Here is a 17,137-nt window from a genome sequence, read left to right on the forward strand (position 1 = left end):
TGTAGCTTTGCATCTGGAAGTTGACCCCAGCTCAGCTTAGCTTTGTATCTTTTGCAGCAGCTACAAACGTCAGATTTGCTTGGTAGCTTCACGTCGCTGGCTTCCATTGACAATGAATGGTAGTTGGTAGACTGTATCTTTGCATCTGCCCGTGCGAACGCATTAGAGATATTATGCAGTTTTATCCACATGCTACCGACACGACAAAGAAAAGTGCCTCTCACACTAGTGTGCACAGGAGTGTATGAGTGTGTAGAGTATGAGTGTGTAGAGTATGAGTGTGTAGTGTATGAGTGTGTAGAGTATGAGTGTGTAGAGTATGAGTGTGTAGTGTATGAGTCTGTAGTGTGTAGTTTAGAAATGTGCTGCTTTGGTTCCATAGTGAACGGTTCCCACTACTGGTAGTTTTTTAATAAACACCTACGAATAAACCACTATAGAGTTTCACAAAAACAATGGCTGACACGCTTACTGTAATGTGGAGAATGGATGGAAAGGTTTACAAATTATAAATTATCGTGTGTGTATTTATATACATACACACATGTACTGTACACTTTATATATATATTTATTTTCTCGATCGGGTGGAAAACAGTTTTTTGCAGCTTTTGTGTGATGCTTAGGATGATCAAGTAGTAGGGCATTAATTTACGGAAGAAAAACTCTCAAAAACCTAAAATATGTAGATATGAGGTTTCTGCACGCACGACAGCAAAGATATATTTTACCCAACTCCGCGTGAAGATAATAAAAAAAGTAGGTATCGCGTTAGTTAGTGAATCGTCTGTAGGCTCCACGGTCAGTGCAAGTCAGAAAACACACAAATACACAGGTTATAGACGACGCAAGCACCTCAGCCCCGCAGACAGGGAGCCTTAATACCACCCCAACACACGCACACACACACACACACACACACACAGATCGGCCCCATGTAGTGATACCGTCACCATCCCCTCCAGCCAGGGTCCAGCCCCGTAGAAGAAGAGGTGTGTCTCGTCCACACGGAGGGGGTGGTGGGTGCTAGGCGCGTGTGGAGCGGGGCGAGTAGTGCTAGCATGTGGTCGTGCCCCGCTGGCAGGCAGCTGCACCCGGCTGGTCAGTATTAGTTGATGGCCGCCGCCATCCCCCTGGTGGGTGGACGGGGGATCACAGCTGGTGTACGATGCTGTCCGTGTGGTTGGTGGGCGCGGGGCCGTCCTGACGCAGCCTCTGCCACTGGAAGGTGGTGCTCTGAGAGCCCACCTCCTCCTCCTCGTTGTCCTGCTCCTTGGCAAACTCCATGAACACCTGGAGGACGGACGGACGGACGGACGGAGGGAGGAGCGGAAGGAAGGGGGAGAGGAGGTTTAGCGAGCGTTGCAACAGGTGATGTTGACCTAATTGAAACACCCGCTTTTATTGTTAACAACTGATAATCACCAGTAGGTTATTATCACTTGAATGCAATGGAGCCAGCAGGCTACTGCATGTATACTAGCTGCGATTAGGAAACATTGTGAAACTGACTTGCGTGGCCGGTTAAGACTGATGTGAGGTTAGGGGACTTACGTGGCGGGTTAAGAATGAGATTAGGGTTACAGTTATGGTTAGATTTAGGGTTAGTAATAGTCGGACAACACAACCAACGCCACATCGGACGTCTCCGAACAACTGGAACGTACCTGCTCTAACGTAGACTGTGAAAAGTTGTACCCTTCAAAGTTGAAGCTTTGCTTTGCTGGAGGTGAAAAGAAAAGACACACATGATTTAGCTATCAAAATATCCATTAAATTGAGTCGGTACGCATAAGCCAGATGACTAGTGAATGAATGTGTTTGTGTATGTGTGTACATTTGTGTGAGTGCGAGCGTGCGTGTTTGTGTGCGTGCGTGTGTGTGTGTGCGTGAGAGAGAGAGATCACTTACCACTCTCGAGCTGAGAGACTGCCGTGGACAGTGATTTAACGTCTTCCATGGGAATCTTGTAAACCATCAGCGTGGCAAAGCTGCAACACGGTGCCGAATAAAAGTGAAGACAATTTTGGTTAGAAAACAGACACACACATACAAAGTTATATTTAATTTATATACAGTATATAATGACATAAATTAGGACTTGGTCTCACCTCTCCTGTCGGGCAGCATGAGGGAAGATTCGGAGGATCTCCTTGTGCAGCAGTGCCACTTGTTGCAGACCTGTCAGCTCCTCTCTGAGCTTCACTTCCAGGCTGTAGCCTCGGCCATACTTCCCTTTCAGGTGTTGGATGGAGCCGATACACCTGACAGAGAGAAATGCTCATGTTGTTATCTCTGTTAAAACCACGACAAGTTTAACATGCTGCCAAATTAACTACGTACCAACCGAGAGCTACAGCATGTATGTTACAATTTAAGCATTTAGCAGACGCTCTTAATCCAGAGCGATTTACAGTAAGCAAGAACAACACATGGTAATTACATCAAATACATAGTCATCAAGAATCATAAACAAGCTAAGAACCTAACATCTGTCTAACAGTAGAATATCTGTACAGTGAGGCTATGAGTATACACTATAGAGCGCTATGTCTGCAGTTCTGATTGCAATGGGGAGTTCATTCCATCTTACAAAAGCATGCCTGCAACTGTTAAGCCCGATTCAGATACTTTAACCTATACTCGATCGGCTGTGTTCGGCACGCTTGTGTGCGTCTGTAACACCCGGGAATCGTGCCCGGGTCTCCTGCGTCGGAAAGCCAACGTCTTAACCACTAAGCCAAAAGCAATTGCCTGCATATTATGGCTCAGGGGAGATATTAGACTTGTTATTATTAGACATCAGGCTGAGGCTATGTGCCACTCTGTTACACATCATGCACTAACCTCAGCTGACCAGACACCATAGGGGAGATATTAGACCTGTGAGCCACTCTGTTACACATGCAATGATGCTCTAACCTCAGCTGACCAGACACCATAATGGCTACGCGGTCACACACGGCCTCGGCCTCCTCCATGTAGTGGGTGGTCAGGATGGCTCCCCGCTGTTTGTTCTTGAAAGCAGCACGAATTGCCCTCCTGCACACAAGAGGGAGAGATAATACAGCCGTTTTTAGAGTTGGTAACAACAGAGGTCAACATCTGGACACCTTCCTTAAAGAACTTTTATGGTCTCACCACATGCACTGTTTAGACTTGGGATCCATGCCTGTCGAGGGCTCGTCCAGTAACACAATCTGAGGGTTACCCAGCATGCTCAGAGCAAAGCACAGCTGGAAACAAGACAACAGGCGGGTCAGCCACAGAAATACAGCAATGATTAATCTGTGAATGTGTGAATTTGCACATGGGAAATGAGCTGAAATAAAAACAATTTCAAAAGAACTCAATGAATTGTACACAATGAACAAATAAAATAAATTATTTTGTCTTCTCTAGAGGTCAAAAGCTGAAAGGTGTCTGGATGGCCGTGGGAGTAAAATAATGTTTTATTAGATGTCCACAGATGTCGCACAACTTGGACATTTTATTTATACCACGCATGTTTTGTTCTCGTCTTGTTTTTGATGGGTTTTGTTTTACAGGTCTGAGGGCATTTTGTCGTTTTTTGTGTATAATGCAAAAACCTTAAAAAAAGGACCTTGATGAGCAAAAAAAGAAGTAACACTCTATGCAGAAGAGCTAGCGGGAAGAAGCTCTTCTCACCTTCCTCTTGATCCCTGCAGACAGTGTCTTGGCTTGCTTGTACAGGTGGTCCTTCAGCTCTAGAGCATTGACAACACTGGAGAGAAAAGAACACCTGTCACTAAGTGCAAACCACATGGACCAGTGGATTTCAACCCTTTTCACATCAAGGACCATTATTTATTCAACATTAGATGTCACGGACCACCATTTGATGAGATTTAGCCTCTCACACACAAAATATTTTGTTGTCGTTGGATAAGATCTTGTACACATTTCCAAGCTGTATTGATGTCGTTGCCATAGGAGACAACAGGCAAATGTTGATCAAAATAACAATTCTTCTACGTTCTCTAATTACTTAAATGAAGTAATGCAGATGTTTGACAATCATTTGACTCTTGAGAGCATAAAATTGTTTCATTTTACACTCTCAAGAGTTAAAGATCTATAAGGGTCCATTTTGTTACCAACTCTCCATCATTTAAGTTTAACTGGAGACCACCTGGAACCCCCTCAAGGACCAACGGTGGTCCCCGGACCACTGGTTAAGAACCACTGACACAGACAGACCTGTGATGAAGACAGTTTTGCAGAGGAAAATGGATAGTTCCATTAGTGCCAGTGAGTGAGCGGGGCATTAACAACATACCGCTCAATGATACCTGGCACCTCCTGTGCCCGGATGCCCTTGATGGCAGCGTAGATCTCAAGGTGCTCCTGTAAGGTGATCCTGGGCCACAGAGGGTTGACCTCCAGGGTGCTCCAGGGGATTGTCCACGGGACGGAACTCTGTGCTGTAGTCCCCCATCAGCACCTAGTGGGGAGGGAGGGAGGGTCCATCATTTCAACTCTACTGTACTAGTCACCCATCTGCACCTAGTGGGGAGGGAGGGAGGGTCCATCATTTCAACTCTACTGTACTACTAGTCACCCATCTGCACCTAGTGGGGAGGGAGGGAGGGTTCATCATTTCAACTCTGTACTGTACTAGTCACCCATCTGCACCTAGTGGGGAGGGAGGGAGGGAGGTTCATCGAGCTTGTAGATCTGCTATTGTTTGAAAAATCGTGAAAATGGAGCGCAAATCTTTGAAAAGACAATACCTGACCAGCCGTAGGGTCTGTGTCACCAGCCAACATGTGCATAACAGTGCTCTTCCCCGCTCCGTTTGGCCCCAGCAAACCAAGAACTTCACCTGAAGGAACATCAGGGACAACATTAGTGAATCAGGAATTGTGAAATATGCGCAACATGTCTGTCTATCAGGCAGCTAACGACAGTGTGGTCCTCTGAACGTACCTTTGCGAACACAGAAAGAGATATTTTTCGTGGCCACTTTCAAAGAAAATCCTTCCCTCCTGCCCTTGTACTGCTTCCTCAAGTTGCTCACAACCACCACGGGTTTCTGAGAAAAGGAGATATATTAGATTACATGAATTAGATTAGATTGTAGGATAAAGCACAGCCTGCACACACTGTAATGCCGCTTTAGAGGTGAAAAAGTCTAAAAAAAGAAAAGTGGTCGGATCAATCGAGTGCATGGGCATGTAGTGAGAAACATTAAGATCGGTACACTTTCTCACAGTAACTGACTGCTTGTCTTGAGTGCACAAGCCGTATGAAATTGAGAAACTCACTGGAACGCAGCTGTGTCACTTTAGAGTTTAAAGGTATATTCAGTGATTTCACTTTTTTTTGGATAATCCTCCCTACTATAGAGTGTGCTGACCATTATAAAGGAGTTCATACCTGTCCCCAGTGAGCCCCTGGGGTCAAAAGCCCTAGTTTCAGTTTTGGTGGCGGGTGGCAAAGCCTTCATCCAATCAGGATGAGAGGGGCCTTCCTCCAATAATGATCGAGTGGGGGCGGGACTTGGTGCTCATGCTGTTGGCCTGTTGCACTTCCCCCTACTGTAGAGCGTGTGCATGTGCACATTTTGTTACCGGGGCGGACTGGGTGGTTTTCCAAATCACCCAAATCACTGAATGCTCCTTTAACCACATTAACCATTATTTTATACTTTAGCTATTGAAAGATAGCAGATCTACAAGCTCATGGCACTGCATCGAGTGCCACACTATGAGCTTGTAGATCTGCTTTTTGTTATTTTATCGTGAAAATGTGGTGCAAATCTTCGAATGTATATTCTTCCACAGCGAACGTGTTTAACCCATTCTGAACGGGCACCCATTTTGGTGTCAGCATCATGTTATGCTTTAGCTATTGAAAAATAGCAGATCTACAAGCTCATATCGCGCCACCGAGTGGCGCGATACGAGCTTGTAGGTCTGCTATTTTTTGAAAAATCGAAGAACGACTGACATTTTTAGAATCTGATCTCAGGTCAGAATGGGTTAATCAGACCAGTGTGTGTCCAGTGGAAACCTCGTATGAATCTGATCTCAGGTCAGAATGGGTTAACTCTAAAATGTATTCTGGGAGGTCCCTGGAACAACATATGTTGAGATGGGGGTCGGTGGCCAAACACAGATATTATTTGGGAACCACTGATGTAGAAACATAGGACTTTCAGAAAACTGTCATTTGCCAAGCACGCCTTACCTCCTCACAGCACTGACAGGTGATGGCCTCCCTGACCCTGGCCTTTTCCATCTGTACGTCCTCATCCTCCTTCAGCCCCTCCTCTGGGTTCCTCTCCACTTTGGTCTTCCCCTTCGATGAGATCCTTACAAAAACAATCACACGTGTGTGAAGTGAGTGAGAGTGGGCGCTCTTGTCATACATCATCATACATCACATTCCGTGCTAAACCAATCAAATCATCCCAAATGCCATTCGACCAATCACTTTTTGGCGTCTTCTCTTTTCTGCCCTCACCTTTATCCTCATTATGTACTTTTCTCAGCCAATCAAATGGCATGCTATGGGGTGATCAGCCAATCATCAGCCAATGTTTGTGTTCACACACAGACAAAGCATCTGGGGGGTTAGCACCCCTCAAAAAGGGAAATAAGCACTCTAATTTGGTTTATAGTTATTTTATTCTTAATAAATTGCTTTTGTCGGGCTGTGAAGTGATAATCATTGGTAAATAAACAGCCATTTAAAAGTACATTCATAAATGTGTTAAGATTTGTCTAAACGACATGTACAGAATCACCTGCAGAACTGGTCGTTCTTCATGGTCCTTCCTCCATAGCGGATCTCCAGCCAGCGAAGCAGGAACAGCAGCAGGATGCACTGAAGATAGGGCTGCACACGCACACGCACACGCACACGCACACACACACAGTCACACACAGTGTCCGTCTACAGCACGTGTTGTCTATGTTTTGATGTAGTGTACCAGTACTGTACGTACGGCCACGACAGCGATGAGCAGGTTCTTCCACAGGAAGTTCTCTTCGTAGAGTGACGGCAGGAAGGTAGCCTGGAGGAGAAAGACAGACGTCACAGAGGGTCTGTAGTACAGTCTGGGAATGTATCTCTCTAACTCCCACACACACACACACACACACACACACACACACACACACACACACACACACACGTGTCAAATAACAGTTTGGGGGACCACCGGAAATCGACTCTGTCCTTTATTTCTAAGCGCTACATTATGCGTTTGGCAGATTTGCACTTGGCCACACTGATTTTGCTTTAGTTAACAAATACTCTACTATGAAGAAAAACAGTTGTATGAAAATACTTATAAATAAATGATGTATCTTTGCTTTGAACACATATGCTAGGGATCGGCCGATTATCGGCAACAGCCGATCAACGGCGGCGATATCACCGATATTGGAAATCTGGGCAAAAAAACAACAATACTGGCCGATATTTGGCCGTTTTTTTCCTCTCTATACGACGAGGCATAAATTAGGCGTATGTGTGCCAGGGGTGCCAGGGATGCACCGATGTATCGGCCACATATCTGCCGATATTTGCCGTTATCGGAATTATCGGAACTGACATTAACCGATGGCAGTAGCTGATATTTATCTGTTGTTTATAAGCATGCATTTTGCGTTGGCTATGTTGGAGTGCTGTTTATCTGTAGCCTACCAAGCTGAACATTCGTTTCTTGTATTGAATATGTATTTGAATATATCAGTATCGGCTATCGGATAAATAGTTATTTTAAACATCGGTATCGGTCAAGAATCGGTGCATCCCTAGCTATTTTCAATACTCCTTGTATAACAAAGTACTGACTATAAGGTGTAGTGTGTCGATTTTGATGAATACACAGTAAAACGGTGCAGGAGGGACTGAGAAACGGGCCTACCTTGGTGATGCAGTTGAGGCAGCCCATGAGAGGATACAGAGGGTTGAAGAAACACAGCGCGTTGTGCAGGTTCCGCGTCAGGCTCGGGTTGTCGTTGACAAACGACAGCTGGACCAGGGAAGCAGACACTACACACACCTTTAAAAGAACAGGACGGACAACACATTAATTAATGACAGCTGGACCAGGGAAGCAGACACTACACACACCTTTAAAAGAACAGGACGGACAACACATTCATTAATGACAGCTGGACCAGGGAAGCAGACAATACACACACCTTTAACCCATTTTGGGGCGGGAACCCCTTTTGGTGTTAGCATTATGTTATGCTTTAGCTATTGAAAAATAGCAGATCTACAAGCTCATGGCGCACTATACGAGCTTGTAGGTCTGCTATTTTAAAAAGAATCGAAGAACGACTGACATAGAAACATAGCTTTTTTAGAAAACTGTCATTTTCAAACAGACATTTTTTAGAATCTGATCTCAGGTCAAAATGGGTTAAAAGAACATGACGGACAACACATTAATTAATGACAGCTGGACCAGGGAAGCAGACACTACACTACGCACACCTAAAACATCGGAAATTATTCAGTGGATTGTCACCCCAGTGTATGTTTTTTTTTAACAATATTCTGTAGGTATTTCTGAACGTGTCATAAATTGCAGTCTCACCATCATGGAGACCACGGAGAAGAAGTCCCTGTTGCTCTGGACGCGGGCGAAGCCAAACGAGACCACGTAGGTGAAGAGGATCATAGCCGGGCCGAAGCCCACCGTGCACAACACCTGGGGGAGGAGGAGGAGGCAATATCATGGCAATGCACCCATCAATGAGTGTCTCACGTCAGTCTTGGCGTCTCGCTCGGCGAGTTTAGTTACTCATTGCCTAACTGGCGGCTGCAAGTTACCAGGCATGAGCATGAGCCTCACTTTTTTTGTTAACACACGTAATTCATCACAGTCAAGATGTCTAATAATAACCCTCGGGGCTGCTCAATCCATCGTTTATATTCTCCCTTGATGTCTAAACAATGCACACATTTCTGCATCTGTAGCTTCTTTTTCTTATACCAATAGGTTTGGCACTTTTACTCATTCCGGACTTTATCCTGTTAACAGAGTTCCTTCTACATTGCAGTATTGTTTGGTCAGTACTTTACCCCCGCCACTAGGTGCTGCTACTCACCACAGCGGTGAGGTTGCTGGAGGTGAGCAGGCTGCCAGTATGGAAGCAGAAGAGGATGACGGTCATGGCGGACAGGATGAGGTAATAGAAGGGGATGTCCACCGCTGCCTGGCCACACCAGTAGGCTGACGGCACCATGCCAGAGATGCGCAGCGTGGAGCGACACTTGATCTACAAACACAACAAGGTTAAGGTCACTCAATCTGACCACGCCGGAAGGCTGAGGGCACCGTGGACGGGTTAAGGGTCCATCTGGATTCATTTCACGCTCTCAATAGTTAAGGGCCACTGCAATCAGAGCTTATTTTAATGATGTTTAGGACACAAGAAAAACTTTCCTGGGATTTTTATGTGTGTAATATTTATATTTTTTTTATATTTTAGTCATGACGCCATGTTCATGACCAAACACCTGTCATGAAAATTTGGTCTCACTTCCTGCCTGGACTACAGTCACACCCCCATACAGCCTCCCCCCTCTCCACAAGGAGGGGAAGTGCACTAAAGCATTATGGGCATTGTAGGAATTCAGCAATCCAGTCACAGACTTCCATTGTTTTAGGGTACACATTTCAAATTATGCTACTGTTATCTACTAGTACAAATACTATTAACATTGAGTGACTGCAGTTTCTTCCAGCGGTGAAATGTCCCTTTAAAGATCCATAAGGGTCCATTTGGTTAACAACTCTCCATCATTTAGCTGGGGACCACCTGGAACCCCCTCAAGGACCACTGGTTGAAAAGCACCCCAATGAAAGGAACAAAGTGTTTAACTTGATCATGAACGTACCTCTCTGTCCCGGGTGTGCTCCATGGCAAAGTAGGCTGGCATTCCAGCCGCCAGCATGCCAAGTATGATGGCCTCGATGTACACCAGGGCGTAGGACGTGGCTTCTGGGATTTGCTGGAGAATTAATCATTTCCATAACACATCACGCGTTGAACCAAGGTCTGCATAAGTAACACAAGTAAAAATGACATTTGATAGATCATGATGTGTCTTAGTTAAAACTGTGTGTGGGAATGCTCACATAGTCAAAAGGCTTGGTCCAGGTTCGGATCTTCCCGGTGCCGTTGAGGCCTCACAGGAGAGCGTTGCTGAGGACATTGACCGCCATCGGCAGTGAGTGTACCGTGGTGCTGTTGAACGCCACACTGTACCGGAAACCCTGTTGAAAGGTAGTAAAAAGGTTTTAGGTTTTTTTCTGTTTTATATAAATGTATGCATCATCATACAGTGTCACACAAAAGTATTGAAGATAGCCGATCTACAGTACAGTGCATTGCGACGTGTTGTGAGCATGTAGATTGGCTATTCTCACTAACCCATTCAGGACGGGAACCCCTTTTGGTGTTTTTACCCTTCAGAACAGGAACCCCTTTTGGGGTTTTTACCTTTCATAACAGGAACCCCTTTTGGGGTTTTTACCCTTCAGAACGGGAACCCCTTTTGGGGTTTTTACCCTTCAGAACGGGAACCCCTTTTGGTGTTTTTACCCTTCAGAACGGGAACCCCTTTTGGGGTTTTTACCCTTCAGAACGGGAACCCCTTTTGGTGTTTTTACCCTTCAGAACGGGAACCCCTTTTGGGGTTTTTACCCTTCAGAACGGGAACCCCTTTTGGGTTTTTTTACCCTTCAGAACGGGAACCCCTTTTGGGTTTTTTTACCCTTCAGAACGGGAACCCCTTTTGGGTTTTTTTACCCTTCAGAACGGGAACCCCTTTTGGTGTTTTTACCCTTCAGAACGGGAACCCCTTTTGGGGTTTTTTACCCTTCAGAACGGGAACCCCTTTTGGGGTTTTTACCCTTCAGAACGGGAACCCCTTTTGGGGTTTTTACCCTTCAGAACGGGAACCCCTTTTGGGTTTTTTTACCCTTCAGAACGGGAACCCCTTTTGGTGTTTTTACCCTTCAGAACGGGAACCCCTTTTGGGGTTTTTACCCTTCAGAACGGGAACCCCTTTTGGGTTTTTTTACCCTTCAGAACGGGAACCCCTTTTGGGTTTTTTTACCCTTCAGAACGGGAACCCCTTTTGGGTTTTTTTACCCTTCAGAACGGGAACCCCTTTTGGGTTTTTTTACCCTTCAGAACGGGAACCCCTTTTGGTGTTTTTACCCTTCAGAACGGGAACCCCTTTTGGGGTTTTTTACCCTTCAGAACGGGAACCCCTTTTGGGGTTTTTTACCCTTCAGATCGGGAACCCCTTTTGGTGTTTTTACCCTTCAGAACGGGAACCCCTTTTGGTGTTTTTACCCTTCAGAACGGGAACCCGTTTTGGTGTTTTTACCCTTCAGATCGAGAACCCCTTTTGGTGTTTTTACCCTTCAGAACGGGAACCCCTTTTGGGGTTTTTACCCTTCAGAACGGGAACCCCTTTTGGGTTTTTTTACCCTTCAGAACGGGAACCCCTTTTGGTGTTTTTACCCTTCAGAACGGGAACCCCTTTTGGGGTTTTTACCCTTCAGAACGGGAACCCCTTTTGGGTTTTTTTACCCTTCAGAACGGGAACCCCTTTTGGTGTTTTTACCCTTCAGAACGGGAACCCCTTTTGGGGTTTTTTACCCTTCAGATCGGGAACCCCTTTTGGTGTTTTTACCCTTCAGAACGGGAACCCCTTTTGGTGTTTTTACCCTTCAGAACGGGAACCCGTTTTGGTGTTTTTACCCTTCATCTCCTGCTTTCACAGTATTTTGTAAACAGTGTGTCTCAGACCATCCATGCTGGCATGGGTATATACCGCCCTCTATCCTCATTACCCCGTTACTACATGGCCCAGGTCACCTTTTCCTGGGCCCTTGTCCCTTCTTCCTGGTGCTGCAGTTGTTGTGTCCTCTAGTGTGTGTGTGTGTGTGTGTGTGTGTGTGTGTGTGTGTGTGTGTGTGTGTGTGTGTGTGTGTGTGTGTGTGACGCAACTTCCACCAGCAGTCACATTTTTGGATTTTTTTTATCAATATCATTAATTAAAGACGGTGATCTCCAGCACTTCCATAGCTGAACTATACGGAGGGAGGAAAACACAGTGACCGTCGAAAAGTCTTTCGACATAATGATGTGTCTCACACACACACACACACACACACACACACACACACACACACACACACACACGTGATGCTAAGTGTTTTGTGTACAGGTTTAGTTGAAATTAAAAGGGATACAATTTGAAAATAAATAAGTGCGTTACATTTTGTCACTCCATACATAGTTGTAAAAATGGCTTACGAACGACTGTATACTATTTTGTACACACACACACACACATCAGAAGAAAGTCACACTACACCGTCATGCACTAGTAAGAGACCACACCTTCGCTCAAGATTAACAGTTTATTGAAACAGAATGAGTCCGTCACTGCCCCCCCCTGGATTCCTAGAGAATCGAGGCGGAAGGAGGAGGTTGTGGTGGAGGAGGATGGCAAATTTGAAGAATAGTGAAAATAGCCGATTTACAGGTGCAGTACTCACAACCCATGTTTGGTCTGTCGTGGAGCAGAACAAACAACTTGGTTGAGAGATCGCAGGCGTATTTATACTGTAGTGATTGATTGCACCGGGGATTGGTCGGGTGATAATGAAAGGCAGGTGGGTTTGATAAGGAGGGAGGCGGTGGCTCAGGGGTAGAGTGCCTGGATGGTAACCGTGAGGTTGCCAGTTCGAACCCGGGCTCCCCCAGAGTTACTGTCGAAGTGTCCTTGAGCAAGACACTGAACCTCTAATTGCTCCCGATGTGCTAGTTGGTGCCTTGCATGGTTTCCGCTGCCATCGGTGTATGAATGTGTGTGTGAATGGGTGAATGTAATGCACAATCTCTGTAAAGCGCCTTGGATAAAGGCGCTATATAAATGCACCATTTACCATTTAGGGAGGAGTGGTTGATAAGAAGGGAGGAGTGGTAAAATATTTTATTTCTTTCATAAATAGAGAATCTTTCACTCAATAGGAACTGCTCCTGTCGCAAGTTGATGTCATATGTCCATGTGTGGGCCAGGCCTATGGAATATAATATAATGGTGATTTCCATTAAAACACCCATATACCAATTTTGAAAATCAGGCTTTCATATCATATTATGATATGAAAGCCTGATTTTCAAAATTGGTTATTTGTGAGGATAGAAAACACATATCAGAGCCCCAAAAACACAAAATAAATTGAAAAAGTAGAATGTTATGTTATAGGTCCTTTTATTGCTTTGCTGCTCATATTATCCTTAGGAAGCATAAAGTAGTTTTTATTAGCATATGCACTCCATACATTCCATAGGGCTAGACCACATGGACATATGACATCATCAACTTGCGACAGGATCAGCTCCCATTGAGTGAAAGATTCTCTATATATGAAAAGAAATACAATATTTAAGGTGTTTTTATTTTAGTTGTAGAGGGCAAGTATAATGTTTTAAGTCATATTAGTCTTATTAGCCAGGGATCCTTTTAATGTCAATTTAGTTCACATGGGAATCTTAATACTCACAAGACCGAAGGTGAAAGGTGTGTCCTGACTCACGAGGAATCCATCGTATATTGAGGAAACCCAGATGGGTTTGTGATCATTTGGCCTGATCCAGGACATGGTTTGGGAGGGGGACATGTTTTCGGGCGTAGACACACGACTCTCCAGTCGTCATGTTACAGAACACCCTGATGGCGTCTCTGGTGCAACCCAGGTTAGGGTCGATCCAATACCATCCTACGGACGGAGGCAGAGCAAGAAGCACATGGGATCAGATTTAGGGGGGATTACACCTTTTCACAGCGTGACTCTGCAGGTGACTAGACCTTTATGAAAGGGTCCATTTTCGTTGCTGTCAGGAGGAAACCTCATTACTCAATTTTTTTGATTTTTGTATAGCATAAATCAGTGCTATTGAACACCCTTTACATCTGTGTTGTTTCGAAAATATTGAACCAATGGAAAGTGGTAAAAAGTGCTTTGGACAAAACCTCTTAACTCCATTGGCCCTGTCTGCTAAAGCAACTAACTCCACCAGCTCTCCCCCTCGCATGGAAGTAATTGACAATACTGTATATAAAGTTACAACACTTTGATGAGGCAGCGTTGCTTCTTTTTTTTAAATATATGGTTTTCTTTATATTTCCTGAAAAATGAACATTTTGGAGTTATGAGGTTTCCTCCCGACAGCAGAGATATACAGTGTGTAATAGACATTTCCCACTGTACCTTCGACAGGCAGCCTCTGTAGTTTAACAAACTCCCACTGTACCTTCGACAGGCAGCCTCTGTAGTTTAACAAACTCCCACTGTACCTTCGACAGGCAGCCTCTGTAGTTTAACAAACTCCCACTGTACCTTCGACAGGCAGCCTCTGTAGTTTAACAAACTCCCACTGTACCTTCGACAGGCAGCCTCTGTAGTTTAACAAACTCCCACTGTACCTTCGACAGGCAGCCTCTGTAGTTTAACAAACTCCCACTGTACCTTCGACAGGCAGCCTCTGTAGTTTAACAAACTCCCACTGTACCTTCGACAGGCAGCCTCTGTAGTTTAACAAACTCCCACTGTACCTTCGACAGGCAGCCTCTGTAGACATTTTTAAAGCACATAGCAGACCTACTTCTACACTCTTGCTTTTAAAACCTCTGTGTTCTTACTTCTTATTCATGTATTCACTGTTCTGCTGGATTTACTGCAGTTTTGTTTTAAATAGTCTTACTCGTTGCCATTGTTTAATTGTCTAAAGGCCTATTCATAGTCTGGATTTCCGGTGGTGAGCTGACCACCGGAGCTGAGTGGTGGTGGTGAGTAAAAACAGAGAGAAGGGCTGGAGCGGTGGCGGTGGTTTGCGCTTCACCGCGGCTTGTGACGTCATGTTGTAGTTCGGTGGTCACCCCACCACCGAAAATCCAGACTATGTATGAGCCTTTAATGTTGCAGTTTTTGCTTGTTTTAATTTAATCTATAGTTTCAATGCCATTTTTTTCCTGCCCTGTAAAGCATCATGGATTGCGGTGTGTGGGGACCTTAACTCACCGCTCTCCGACTTGGGCCGGTAGAGCTGCAGGTCCCTGCATGTGCGAGCCACGATGTCCGTCACGATGCTGGCGTCGGTGGCGTTGTGCCCGACACTCACCTCCGTCACGATGCTGGCGTCGGTGGCGTTGGGCTCGTTTTCACCGGCCTGAGAAGTCGCTTCAAGAGAGAGAGAGTAAGAGAAACAAGACATGCGTGTTAATACAGCCAATGACTTGAAGCGCATTTTTTTCACAGGGGGATAAATAATTAATATATATATATATATATTATATAATAAATATAGACAAATTAACTTAGAGCTATCCAAGACTCCATTTTAACCTAGCTCTGGTCCATAGCCAATGCTTCTACGATTCTGCCCTGCATTGGCTATGCTACTTTCGCTTTTAAATCTCACATGGAACTTAGACCAGCCTCTCCTCTTTAGCATATTTAAAAATAACGTTTTTGCTACTCACCCAAACAAAGGCGAGTTGTGTAATTAGAAAGCCTACTTTCCTTAGTGGACGCACTCTGAGCCCCCCACCACACGTATAAACGGTACTTTTTGGCCAGAAAGGGATTTTTTTTCACCAGAGAAAAAATATTCTCTATGAGGCAGTTCTCTGGGCAATATCGGTAGAGGGCGCATTGGAGTTACTAAAAGTATTTTTTCCCAGTGGAAACAAAATCCCTTTTTGGCCAAAAAGTACAGTTTATACGTGTGGTGGGGGGCCCACAGGGTAACAAGACAATTCACCCTTTTTGCACCTCCAAGTGAGTTGTCCGGACATCTCACCCCGAAAGTCCGGATAACTCAACAGACATCTCACCCTGGTGAGATGTCTTCACTTTGGGTTGAGCAGGCTTCACTTTTGTGGTGAGTTGTCTTCACTTTCTGGGTGAGTTGTCTGAATATGTATACCCTTTGAGCGCTTTTATATACTGAATATTTCCCATTTATCCTTAATATAAGTGAAGACAACTCACCAGGGTGAGTTGTCTGGACTTTCGGGGTGAGCTGTCCGTCCTTTCCCTTTACCAACTCCAGCCCCAGCGGAAAGTACAGACAACTCACCCCGCCATGTCATAAAGTGAAGACAACTCACCGGGGTGAGTTGTCCAGTATTCATACTGCCCTCCCAATACGAAAAAAGTAATACAATTAAATAAAACACGGGCACCTCACGTAAGTTCTCCCGGAATGATGATGGACTGAATTAATCAAAACTTCCTCTGATCACCACAAACGTCATCACCAATTGACCAGGGAAGCGCACATGTTTGGGGCACACAATTGGCCAGTGATGAAGTTTGTGGTAATCAACAGGATTGCAGTCCATGGATCATTCCGGGCCTCTGGCCTGGAGAGAAAACCGTCCGTGTGCATCTCGTGAAAAAGTGGAGATATTTGACTAAATACACGTTTTGTGCCAGAACTTTCACGTGGATGTGAAACTAGAGGACAATATCTCACTCCACGTCTTTGGAATTATTTAATGGGTTGAATACAAACCATTTATCACATTTATGCAGCGTAGCCTATGTTTCATTTTTACCAGGAGCGGGTGCAAGTGCAACCGATCGATCTATGTCTGTGCATGTATACAGAATGTACTTACTTTATATTTAGTATATAAATGATCACAGACATTCTAGGTCTAATAAGTCTTCCTATGACTCTGCAACAGAGACCTACAATTTAATAAATGCACATTGTAAACAAAGTGAAAAACCTTTACCTTGGGCCGACCAAAGTGCCACCGCAATCTTGTTCTCCATGCATTACTCTGTGATATTCTACAGCCACGGAGCGTATAGCCACCATGTTTGACTGTAGTCTGACACACTTTAAGCGCCATGGTGGACAAGACTCAACAACACACAAACACTATCGAGACTACACTACAGTATCCGTGTCACCCGTTTCATAAACTATGACAGAATTGATATAATTGAACTATAAACTACAGTAGGCCTACCTTAAGTTGGCTGAGTAAATTCGATGACGGTTTCTTTCAAATTCTACAAAGACAATTTAGTTTCCCAACATCCACCA

General features: G+C 44.8%; 1 pseudogene across 1 annotated transcript; it reads right to left on the reverse strand.

Moving 5' to 3' along the window:
* Nucleotides 1-890: 890 nt before the first annotated feature.
* Nucleotides 891-16,860, reverse strand: LOC310867538 (cholesterol transporter ABCA5-like; annotated as a pseudogene). Its single transcript, XR_014571068.1, has 21 exons — nt 16,821-16,860; nt 15,097-15,255; nt 13,694-13,794; nt 10,129-10,266; nt 9,888-10,001; nt 9,095-9,265; nt 8,581-8,694; nt 7,900-8,037; nt 6,973-7,041; nt 6,772-6,863; nt 6,213-6,336; nt 4,950-5,055; nt 4,754-4,845; nt 4,300-4,464; nt 3,669-3,744; nt 3,141-3,235; nt 2,922-3,041; nt 2,111-2,263; nt 1,911-1,990; nt 1,667-1,722; nt 891-1,292 (listed from the first exon to the last, which is right to left on the reverse strand). The product of XR_014571068.1 is annotated as a cholesterol transporter ABCA5-like (transcript).
* Between the last annotated feature and the right edge of the window lie 277 nt (nt 16,861-17,137).

The sequence above is a fragment of the Protomyctophum parallelum genome, assembly GCF_964188405.1.
Source record: "Protomyctophum parallelum genome assembly, chromosome: 12".
Lineage (NCBI taxonomy): Eukaryota > Metazoa > Chordata > Actinopteri > Myctophiformes > Myctophidae > Protomyctophum > Protomyctophum parallelum.